Source organism: Oncorhynchus kisutch, linkage group LG17, assembly GCF_002021735.2.
Source record: "Oncorhynchus kisutch isolate 150728-3 linkage group LG17, Okis_V2, whole genome shotgun sequence".
In the NCBI taxonomy this organism is placed as follows: domain Eukaryota; kingdom Metazoa; phylum Chordata; class Actinopteri; order Salmoniformes; family Salmonidae; genus Oncorhynchus; species Oncorhynchus kisutch.
Genome location: NC_034190.2, coordinates 14603557 through 14615867, shown reverse-complemented (window position 1 = coordinate 14615867; position 12311 = coordinate 14603557). Strand labels below are relative to the sequence as shown.

Sequence of the window (12311 nt, the reverse complement as noted above, 5' to 3'; positions counted from 1 at the left end):
TGTCATAGGAAGGCCATAAAGATCATCAAGGACAACAACCACCCGAGCCACTGCCTGTTCACCCCGCTATCATCCAGAAGGCGAGGTCAGTACAGGTGCATCAAAGCTGGGACCGAGAGACTGAAAAACAGCTTCTATCTCAAGGCCATCAGACTGTTAAACAGCCAACACTAACATTGAGTGGCTGCTGCCAACACACTGACTCAACTCCAGCGCACTTTAATAATGGGAATTGATGGGAAATGATGTAAAATATATCACTAGCCACTTTAAACAATGCTACCTAATATAATGTTTACATACCCTACATTATTCATCTCATATGTATACGTATATACTGTACTCTATATCATCTACTGCATCTTTATGTAATACATGTATCACTAGCCACTTTAACTATGCCACTTTGTTTACATACTCATCTCATATGTATATACTGTACTCGATACCATCTACTGTATCTTGCCTATGCCGCTCTGTACCATCACTCATTCATATATCTTTATGTACATATTCTTTATCCCCTTACACTTGTGTCTATAAGGTAGTAGTTTTGGAATTGTTAGCTAGATTATTTGTTGGTTATTACTGCATTGTCGGAACTAGAAGCACAAGCATTTCGCTACACTCGCATTAACATCTGCTAACCATGTGTATGTGACAAATAAAATTTGATTTGATTTGAATTTCATTCATCTGAATTAGATTTAGGGCTTAAACATGAACCGAATAGAACGTTAAAAGCCTGTCGCCCACATTAATAAATAAACTCTCAAATTCTAGATCTAATCATTTGTTATAATTAATTACTAGAAACCACTTTGCAAAGTGAGTGGTGCAGTGGTCTAAGGCACTGCATCTCAGTGCAAGAGGCGTCACTATAGTCCCTGGTTCGAATCCAGGCTGAATCATATCTGGCTGTGATTGGGCTGTGCCATAGGGCAGCGCACAATTGGCCCAGCCCAGCGGTTTGATCGGGGTAGGCCGTCATTGTAAATGAGAATTAGTTCTTAACTGACTTCACAAGTTAAATAAACTAGAAGAAAAACAATCATTAACATTGTCATATGTTATGACACATATGGTCATAAATCTGTTAACAAATCCTTCTTCTCATGATACTCCCATAATAGTTTCATTCCCAGACTAGCCTACATTTATTGTAGTCTCTTTCCACATCAATGTTTGGACCGTATCTATTGCGCACGATGAAGGACGGTTGACATATTGCGTTATTAGTTCAACAGTGTATGAACGTGACGTTGTCTATGATGCAGATCAAAACATTAATCAGGTCGTTCCTACTTCGGGTTTGTATGGAAATTAGCCATTATAGCCCGCCCCTCGAGCCGCTTGGGAAAGTGTTTACAAGAGTATAAATGGCTGTACTGATGGTGCGAAGAGTTAGAAAAGTTAGGAGAATTGAACTTGGGAAAAATCTACAACAATGGAGCTCAGTTCATTGATTTTTCTGATCCTTTCATGCTCTTTTTGTTACGTTGTTGCATTTTCACCGAAACAAGGTAAAGAAAAATGATTGTATGTATTTTTAATACCGTAACTGGTAATAGCCACATTAATATTTTATTCGTTTTTCTCGACGACAAAATACTTTGCAATCATAATCAATCGATGGGCGTTGGCTCATGACTTTTCAGTAGTGATAAAGTTGTTGTCGACATGAATCTGTACTTCAGAGATTCCTTGACCAAATTTTGCAGCCAGCAATATTGTTGATGTTGTGTGTTTCTGCTCATTTCAGAGGTGTGTCTACTTCAAGTAGATCAGGGACCTTGCAAACTATATCTCCAACGTTACTACTACAATACTTTCACTGAACAATGCGAAGAGTTTATCTATGGAGGGTGCCTAGGGAATGCAAACAACTTCAAGAGTTTTCTGGCGTGTGAGATAGCATGCTTTGGAATCCAAGTACGTTTTTATTTGTTTATACAAGTCTGGTATTCTCAGTAGTTTTTCTTTGCATTTAAATATTCATCAAGTTCAGTTTTATTTTTTTATTTAGACTATAGGCCATTTATTTTATGTCATCAAAACAATTCTAAGTCATGAATTGTATGAACATATAGCCGACAGCACTTTTGAAAAGTTTTGTGGTTTTGAAATGGAAATCCAAACCAATTCAGGATAAAAGACGATACAATGTGACCCATTTCATTTTTCAATAGTTCCCATAAGAATGTGTTTCTTTTCACCTTATCCACCCCACCAGAGGTCCCCCAGATCTGCAGGCTCCAGAAAGAGGCGGTCCCTGTGAGGCCTATATCCCGAGCTACTTCTTCATCTACGGAGGCTGCCAGGGCAACGCTAACCGCTTTCAGGACCAGTTGTCTTGCATGGAGTACTGTAGACCACAATAGGGAAAACATTTCCACATCCAGTGTTGAGCATGGGTTATAGGGCGGTGCACAATTGGCCCAGCATCGTCGGGGTTTGGCCAGAGTAGGCCATCATTGCAAATAAGAATTGTTTGTAACTGACTTGCCTAGTTAAATAAAGGTGTTCACTCTATTGTGTTATTAATGCTGTATTACTTTGGAATGATGTAGAAACAAGATTAGAGGAAGCTTTTTCATGAAATTTGGCAATTTGATTGCAACCAGCCACATCCTCATCAAAATTCTGGCCATGATGACATGCAATATGAAATGAAAATGAAACTGGATATAAGGACCAGTACAAAAGGACCAACCGTGAAGCTCTAACGGTCACCTCTATCAATACCACAGGAGGTTGGTTGCACCTTAATTGGGGAGGACGGGCTCTTGGTAATGGCTGGAGCAGAATAGGTGGAATGGTACCAAATACATTGAACACGTGTTTGATGCCATTCCATTTCCTCCATTCCAGCCATTATTATGAGCTGTCCTACCCTCAGCAGCCTCCACGGATCAATACTAGAGGTCGACCGATTATGATTTTTCAATACCGATACCGATTTATTGGAGGACCAAAAAAGTTGATACCGATTAATTGGGCGATTTAAAAAATATATATATATATACTGAATGAACACTTATTTTAACTTAATATAATACATCAATAAAATCAATTTAGCCTCAAATAAATAATGAAATATGTTCAATTTGGTTTAAATAATGCAAAAACAAAGTGTTGGAGAAGAAAGTAAAAGTGCAATATGTGCTATGTAAGAAAGCTAACGTTTAAGTTCCTTGCTCAGAACATGAGAACATATGAAAGCTGGTGGTTCATTTTAACATGAGTCTTCAATATTCCCAAGTAAGAAGTTTTAGGTTGTAGTTATTATAGGAATTATAGGACTATTTCTCTCTATACCATTTGTATTTCATTTACCTTTGACTATTGGATGTTCTTATAGGCACTTTAGTATTGCCAGTGTAACAGTATAGCTTCCGTCCCTCTTCTCGCTCCTCCCTGGGCTCGAACCAGGAACACAATGACAACAGCCACCCTCGAAGCAGCGTTACCCATGCAGAGCAAGGGGAACAACCACTCCAAGTCTCAGAGCGAGTGAAGTTTGAAACGCTATTAGAGTGCACACCGCTAACTAGCTAGCCATTTCACATCGGTTACACCAGCCTAATCTATGGAGTTGATAGGCTTGAAGTCATAAACAGCGCAATGCTTGACACACAACGAAGAGCTGCTGGCAAAACGCACGAGAGTGCTGTTTGAATGAATACTTACGAGCCTGCTGCTGCCTACCACCGCTCAGTCAGACTGCTCAATCAAATCATAGACTTAGTTATAACATAATAACACACAGAAATACGAGCCTTAGGTCATTAATATGTTCGAATCCGGAAACTATCATCTCGAAAACAAAAAGTTTATTCTTTCAGTGAAATACGGAACCGTTCCGTATTTTATCTAAGGGGTGGCATCCATTAGTCTAAATGTTCCTGTTACATTGCACAACCTTCAATGTTATGTCATAATTATGTATAATTCTGGCAGATTAGGCGGCCCAAACTGTTGCATGTACACTGACTCTGCGTGCAATGAACCCAAGAGAAGTGACACAATTTCACCCAGTTAATATTGCCTGCTAACCTGGATTTCTTTTAGCTAAATATGCAAGTTAAAAAATATATACTTCTCTATATTGACTTTAAGAAAGGCATTGATGTTCATGGTTAGGTAAACATTGGAGCAATGATACGCACCGCATCGATTATATGCAACGCAGGACACGCTAGATAAACTAGTTGTATCATCAACCATGTGTAGTTAACTAGTGAATGTGATTGATTGATTGATTTTTATAAGATAAGTTTAATGCTAGCTAGCAACTTACCTTGGCTTACTGCATTCGCATATCAGGCAGGCTCTGCGTGAGGCAGGTGGTTAAAGCGTTGGACTAGTTAACTGTAAGGTTGCAAGATCGAATCCCCCGAGCTGTTAAGGTGAAAATCTGTCGTTCTGCCCCTGAACGAGGCAGTTAACCCACAATTCCTAGGCTGTCATTGAAAATAGGAATGTGTTCTTAACTGACTTGCCTAGTTAAATAAAAAAATGTAATCGGCCGAATCGGTGTCCAAAAATACAGATTTCCGATTGTTATAAAAACTTGAAATCGGCCCTAATTAATCAGCCATTCCAATGAATCGGTCGACCTCTAATCAATACTATACACAAACTAGATAGAAGGACCAGTACCAGCCTCCCAAGTGGCGCAGCAATCTAAGGCACTACAGCCTGGGATTCGATCCCAGGTTCGATCCCAGGTTCATCGCGCTCTAGCAACTCCTTGTGGTGGGCCGGGCACCAGCAGGCTGACTTCGGTCGTCAGTTGAACAGTGTTTCCTCCGACACATTGGTGCGGCTGGCTTACAAGTTAAGTGTTAAGAAGCGAGGTTGGGCGGGTCATGTTTCAGAGGACGCATGACTCGACCTTCGCCTCTCCCGAGCCCGTTGGGGAGTTCCAGTGATGAGACGAGATTGTGATTGGATATCACGAAATTGGGGAGAAAAGGGGATACAAAACAAAAAGGACCAATCCTGACACTCTAACAGTCTCTTCTATCAATACTATACTCAAGAGTCACACAGTATCTGAGTGCCTTAATTCTCTCAGGCATTGTCCTGAAATTATTCCATACATTTCTCTCAGTTGTGCATCTGTTTATGTTCAGAAGCCGGGGATGAGCCTCTCGGTCGAAAATGAGACAAAGCAAGCTGAAGAGTAGCCTACTCTCTGCCTATTGTCCTGTTTTTCTATAACAATATTATTCTGAAATGATTCCATCCAGTATCCTCTTTCAATTTTATATCTACTTACGTTATTAAGAAACTAGAGATGTAGCCTGGTTACCCATCTATTTAGCTGTTCAACTCCTGGCCACTCCTTGTCATGTTTGGCATGAGAGTTCCATAAGGAGTTGGCGACAGATCAGAAACAGGCTGGCACCCAGGCTAGGTTACATTACTAAACAGGCTGGCACCCAGGCTAGGTTACATTACCAAACAGACTGGCACCCAGGCTAGGTTACAGACTACCACAGATGAGCGTCTTGGTTAATGTTAGCTGAAGAGTAGCCTACTCTCTCCCAGAGTAGTTATAGTTGTTTTATGTGCTTGACAGCTACTCCTGTGCTCTGCCTGGATCCCCTGGATAAAGGAGGATGTGCTGCATCTATACCGCGCTACTACTACAACTCAGCCTCCAGGATGTGTGAGCAGTTCATCTATTCAGGTTGTGGAGGAAGCAGCAACAACTTTATATCCAGACAAAGCTGCATGGACATCTGTGCTAAAGGTATGATAGTGGTCATCACACACACACACACACACACACACACACACACACACACACACACACACACACACACACACACACACACACACACACACACACACACACACACACACACACACACACACACACACACACACAGTGTTCTCTGTTTATCTGAAGATATAACTGGGGGGAAGGGAGGGGGTGTTTTTGAATATAATGACCAATAGACTTATTACATCTTCCAGCTCAACAACCTTTTGCATGTTCCCCATAATTGCAGTAATGGCTACAGGCCTTTTCGTTAGCGCCAGCTAGTGTCAGAGTAACAGGTTGTGTTTGAGGTCATTGTGTGACTGGAGGACTGGCTAACTTTGGATCACATTATAAGTAACATGCTTTTTGACTTTTCTAACTGGGGATTAAGCGCGGCCAGCTTTCAATGAAGTACAGTGCCCAAAAACAGCTGAATTACATCTCAATCTCTCAATATTGGCCACATTAATTGGATATTTGAGTAAAATAAAAGTGTATTATAACTGACAGGTATGTATGGTTTAGGTTAATCTGCACATAGTTTTCAATAGTTTTAGATGGTTTTAGCAGAGCTGAGGGTCTCCCTGCCCACCAGCATGCAAACGGAACGTTCTGCACCTTAATGGGATGTAATAATGACCTGTATGATGATATGTCATTTTCTTTGTTTCAGCTGGGAAACCATGGATAAGCAGAAAAACAGGCAGAAGAGCAGGCATGATGAGAACAACTTCCAAAAACCGTATTAGAATAAAGCCTAATAACAATATTAAATGGTCAACAATTTGATTCAGTGATTTTATTCAAAGGGGCACATGAATTGACTATAATTGAACTATCATTGACATGTTGAATTGTATTTTTTTTACTGCACCATAATTGACTTGCTACTTGCACTGCCTTGTCTGTAATGGTTCATTGTGATGCATAGTTGAAAATAGCAAACCAATCAATCAAATGTGAATCGACCTACACCAGCAGTATTTTTGCTGAGTACGTTTCTCAAGACAGTTTGTATAGTTGCCATGGTAAATGTATACAACAATCATTCAATAAAAAATATATATTTTTGTAGAATTTGTTTAATGTTTAAATATTTAATGTTTAAATACTTTAACAGTTTACAGTTTTCCACCATTTATGATGAAGTTATACTGAGGCACTGTTAAAATTGTTAAGCAATATTAGCAAAATAATTTATGTATTGTTTTGTGTTTTCAACATAGTACATTTTAACAAAAACCTTTGCTTAACTTTACATTAAGTTTTCACACCATGACATAATGGATATAATAAAATAACTCAAGACATTTTTGTCTGTACACTACTCAGTTGCTTTTCTCCCATTTGTCCTGAAATTCCACTTTGCCTCTAAATATAATCCTGTTACTAAACAGGAATAAGAACTGAATGTGTGTCCTCTTTTTTCATGTATGCTTGCATTGTCACCATGCCCCTTCTCATCCAAGAGCTTGATACCTGTTTCTCTCCCTATCCCACTTCCTTTCCACCCTAAATCTTTAACTTTCTCTTATCTTGCTTTGACTGGGTTATTTTCAGCCCCTTCAGAACAGCCGGACTAGAGGAGGGTAGCAACCATTACATTTTACATATGCTCTTATCCAATGCAACTTACAGGCGCAATTAGGGTTAAGTGCCTTGCTCGGATTTTTCACCAGCATGGCTCAGGGATTCGAACCAGCGACCTTTCGTTACTGTCCCAATGCTCTTAACAACTAGTGTACCTGCTGCCCCCTTTAATAGATGGAGAGAGTTATGGCAGCACATTCATTACTTTGCTGGCCTTAGAAGGAAGTCAACAAACTATATTTACATTAACCTCTTTACCAGAGTCTGTATATACAGTATCGGAAAGTCAACACAACAATGTAATCTGTGATACAGAATACTGACACAACTGCAGGTACATTCCCACCCAATATACAATAACATGACATTTCCAATCTATTTTGATGTTTTGACATGAACCCTAACTTGCAAGTTTCTGTTGAGAAACCAACTCAATAGAAAAGTAACAACGTGTTCTGTTCACGCTCATGCATTTTTATTTAATGTGTAAATATTAGTTTTGGCAGCAGAATCAGTGTCACGCCCTGGTCTTAGTATTTTCTGTTTTCTTTATTTGGTCAGGCCAGGGTGTGACATGGGTTTATTTTGTGTTGTGTTTATGTATGGGGGTTTTTCGTAGGTTTTGGGATTGTGGTTTAGTGGGGTTTTCTAGCATAGTCTATGGTTGCCTGAGGCGGTTCTCAATCAGAGGCAGGTGATTCTCGTTGCCTCTGATTGGGAACCATATTTAGGCAGCCATATTCTTTGAGTGTTTTGTGGGTGATTGTTCCTGTCTCTGTGTAGTTTCACCAGATAGGCTCAGTCACTTTGGATTTTCTTTTTTCATTGTTTTGGAAGAGAAGAGAACGAGCGCCATTCTCCTTGCGGAGATGGTGCTAAATACATCAACACGGTCGGTCCCTGGGATTGGGCTGGCCAACACGATTCGGTTTGCTTGGAAGGAAAAGGAGTTGGAGCCTTTAGGACGGGAAACTTTTGGAAGGATAATAAAGATGGGGATTCTAAAGCTGACGGTGAAGGACGTGTTTTGTTTCCAAGGCAACTCGTTGGAGGGAGCATACGACGTGGCACTATATGCAGAGGAGAAACACGATGATATCCTGAGAAGGGCAAGAGCAGTGGGAGGCGAGAGGCCGATGAGCCACTATGAAATAACAAGCCTGGCGAAGAATAACTTTAGGGTTGTAACTGTCAACATTTACAACCCATACGTTAAGGATGAAGAGGTGAGGGCCTTTCTGGGGAGATACATGGATAACGTCTCCTCAGCAAGGCACCTCAAAGGCTCCCTTGGGTTTTGGAATGGGAGGAGAGGCTTCCAGGCCCTCCTCAGAGAGGACCCAAAGGGACATGGTGGCTACCTCCATCCTCCTGCTATGTTCTCCCTAGGGGCTGACAGGGGGACGTTGTTTTATGCACGTCAGCCCCCATTTTGCAGGCGCTGTATGGCCTACGGCCACATATTCGCCTCGTGCAGCACAAGAAAATGCAGATTTTGTGGATCTGAGGAACACGAGGCGAAGGATTGTGACAAGCCTAAGGCGTGCCACGGGTGTGGCTCGTCAGCACACCTGTGGCGGGGGTGCCCGGCTCGTCAGAGGTCATATGCGTCTGCGGCTGGGGGGGGAGCAGGAGCGGGGGATGGGGGAAGAAGAGGAGGGGAAGGAAGCAAGCCTCATGACCAGAGTACAGGTCCAGAGGGGAAGGCCGCAAGGAAGGAGGAGGAGCAAGAAGCGGCAGATGGAAGAGAGAAGGAAACGGAAGACACGGGAGTAGGAGAACCAGGAAAAGCGGCGGAAGAAGGCAACCGAGTGGAGGAGCATGAGAGAGAAGAAAGCGAGGGAGGAGTGTTGGAGAAGGAGACGGTGGAAGAGCAAGTGGACTGGGGGGAAAGTGCCCTGGTGGAAGAGATGAGGGGTATGGTGGAGGAGCTGGTGGGGGGGGAGGGTTGTATCTCTCCACTGCCGCCATCACCAAAGAAGAGAATAAAGAGGAGGGTGCGATTGGCCGACAGTGAGAGGGAGGGGATGGCCAAGAGAGTGATGGGGGTGGGAGAAACCTCTGGGTTGCTGCTGGTTTCCCCAGGCCCTCAACTTCTGTTGGGTGGGGACACACCTAACAAGACTCAGGACTGGGTACAGGAGGAGGTGGGGAGTTTTTTGTTTGGGGACTCAGCCTCCCCGATTTTTTTCCAATCCAGCTGCAGCACTGGGGAGGGGGAGGATTGTGGGGGTAGACCCAGGGTGCAGGGCACCCCGGAGCCAAACACTATTCCTGCATCCTGGGTTGGTGAGATGGAGGAAGAGGGGGGGATGTCGGGAGTACGGATGGTGTTCTCACGGGTAGATATGGAGCAGGGGAGCATCGGGTGAGTCTCCTGTTTTTGATTTTTTTTCTGTCTGGGTTTAGAATTTGAGTGTATTACATGTTTTTATTTGATTCTTTCATGGGGTCTAATTTTACTTTTGTTACTTTAAATGTAAGGGGTTTAAGGGATTTTGTTAAGAGGAGGGCGGTTTTTAGTTATTTGGAGGGTGTGGGGTTTGATTTTTGTTTTTTTACAGGAGGTTCACCTGAGGGATGGAGGGGATGTTAGTAGGTTTAAGAGGGAGTGGGACAAGGGGGAGTCGGTTTGGGGTATTGGGGGGGTGCACTCATCGGGGGTAGGGATTTTGTGTGGGCACAGGGAGGTAAAAGTGGAGGATTCTTTTGTGGTAATGCAGAGGAGGGTTATAGGGGTGGATGTCACGATAAGGGATTGTAAATTTAGATTAGTGGTGGTGTATGGGCCACAGGTGGTGGCAGACAGGAGGGAGATGGTGGACTGTCTGACACCCCTGTGTGTCACAAATAGGAAATTAGTGATAGGGGGGGATTTTAATACACATTTAGGAATAGGGGGGGATAGCAGTGCAGGCGCCATTACCAGGCTAATGGCTTGCCATGGTCTGGTTGATGGTGGTCTGCACACTACTCCGAAAATGGCCGGTCCTACATGGCGCAACTCCAGGGGGGTTGAGCGGAGGCTCGACTATATTTTTGTACCCAGGTCTTTGGGTAAGTTGTCTGGGCGGCTGTTGCCTGTTTTCTTTTCGGATCACGACGGGGTGCTCCTGCAGGTGGGGTCGCCAGTCTGCCTCTTTGGTAGGGGGTACTGGAAGTTAGATCGGGATGTGCTGGAGGAGCAGGCTTTTGTTGACGGGTTTTATGATTTCTTTTGGAGGCTTGAAGGCCTCCGGTCCATGTGCGAGGGGGTGTTAGAGTGGTGGGAATTAGTTAAGGTGAGGATTAGGGCTTTTATAATAGGGTATTGCAAGAGGAAAAAAAGGGAGGAGAGGAGGGAGGTGGATCGTATCCAAAGGTTAATTGAACTCGAGTATGAGGCAGGCAACCTCGGCGGGTCGTTTGACTGGGAAAGATCCGCTACCCTAAAGGCGCAGCTCAGGGAGTTGCAGGAGCGGAAGGCTCGAGCTTTCCTGGAGCGTGCGCATAGTGGCTTTCTAGAACACAATGAGACTTGTTCCGCTATGTTCTTTAAGTCGGTTAGGGCCAGACAGAGTAGGAAGGTAATGCATGGCGTTAGGGAAGAAAATGGTAGTATAGTTAGAGAACCAGAGGATATGGTCAGGGTGACAACTGATCATTTCCAAGGTTTATTTAAGGAAAGGGAAATAGATGTAGAGCAGGGAAATGTGTTTTTAGAACACTTGTCCAGGCGGTTGCCGGAGGACATTAGAGAAGTGATGGAGGCCCAGATTTCACTAGAAGAGGTTGAGAGCGCTCTTAGGAGGATGGGAAAAGGGAAGGTGCCTGGGATGGATGGGCTGCCGGCTGAGTTTTATCTCAAGTTTTGGGGTATACTTGGACCAGTGGTCCTCGAAGTCTTGAAGGCCATCCTTGAGACGGGGGTCCCGGGGGGATCAATGGCTGTTGGTGTGCTGTCACTTTTATATAAGAAGGGGGAAGTAACAGACCTTGGCAACTGGCGGCCATTGACCATGCTGTGCGTAGATTACAAGCTACTTGCAAAGGTTTTAGCAGACCGGTTGCGCACAGCCCTTCCCTACGTCGTTCATGAGGATCAGACGTGCGGGGTAGAGGGCCGCTCTATTAGATGGAACCTACAGTTAATCAGGGACTCCATCGCTTGGGTTGAAGATAGAGGACTGCCTTTAATGGTAGCAGCGCTAGATCAGGCGAAAGCCTTTGATCGCGTGAATAGATCCTTTTTTATTCAGAGTGTTAGGTCGATTAGGATTTGGGGAGAAGTTCATAGGATGGATTCGTACATTATATGTCGGAGCGGGGTGCCGAGTTAGTGTAAATAGTCACTTGGGTGACGTTTTTGACCTCTCGTCTGGGGTCAGGCAGGGGTGCCCACTCTCGGCTCTCCTCTTCGTTCTGTACATGGAGCCTCTGGGGGCTGCCATTAGGGCAGACACAGGGGTGGAAGGCTTGTTGATCCCTGGAAGTGGTGGGCTGCGTGTTAAGATGACGCAGTACGCCGACGACACTTCCTTGTTGCTGTGCAAGGACTCGTGCCTGACAAGGTCCCTTGCCATCTTTGGGGATTTCACCCGAGCGTCGGGAGCGGTTCTGAACCATGCAAAGTCTTCCGTCAAGTTTTTCGGTAGATGGCGCGGTAGAACGGATGTGCCTGGGGGGTTATCTCTCTGTGAGGGGGCCCTGAGGATTCTCCGGATCCATTTTGAGACCTCCGGCTCAGCGACGCTAAACTGGAACATGCGTATCGTAGTGGTACAGAGGAAGCTAGCAATGTGGAAGGCTAGGTATTTGTCTTTTATGGGCAAAGTCCTGGTCCTAAAGGTGGATGTGTTGCCGTCTCTTTTGTATTTGGCGTACATCTACCCATTGCCGGCTTGTCTGAGGAGGCCTCTAGTGAGGCTTGTGTTTCAGTTCATGTGGAGTGGCAGGTGCGAGTGGG

At 44.0% G+C, this 12311-nt stretch overlaps 1 pseudogene; it reads left to right on the top strand.

Annotated features, from left to right (window-relative positions):
* The first annotated feature begins 1280 nt into the window (after positions 1-1280).
* LOC109908428 (tissue factor pathway inhibitor 2-like) lies at positions 1281-7187 on the top strand (annotated as a pseudogene).
* Positions 7188-12311: the final 5124 nt, after the last annotated feature.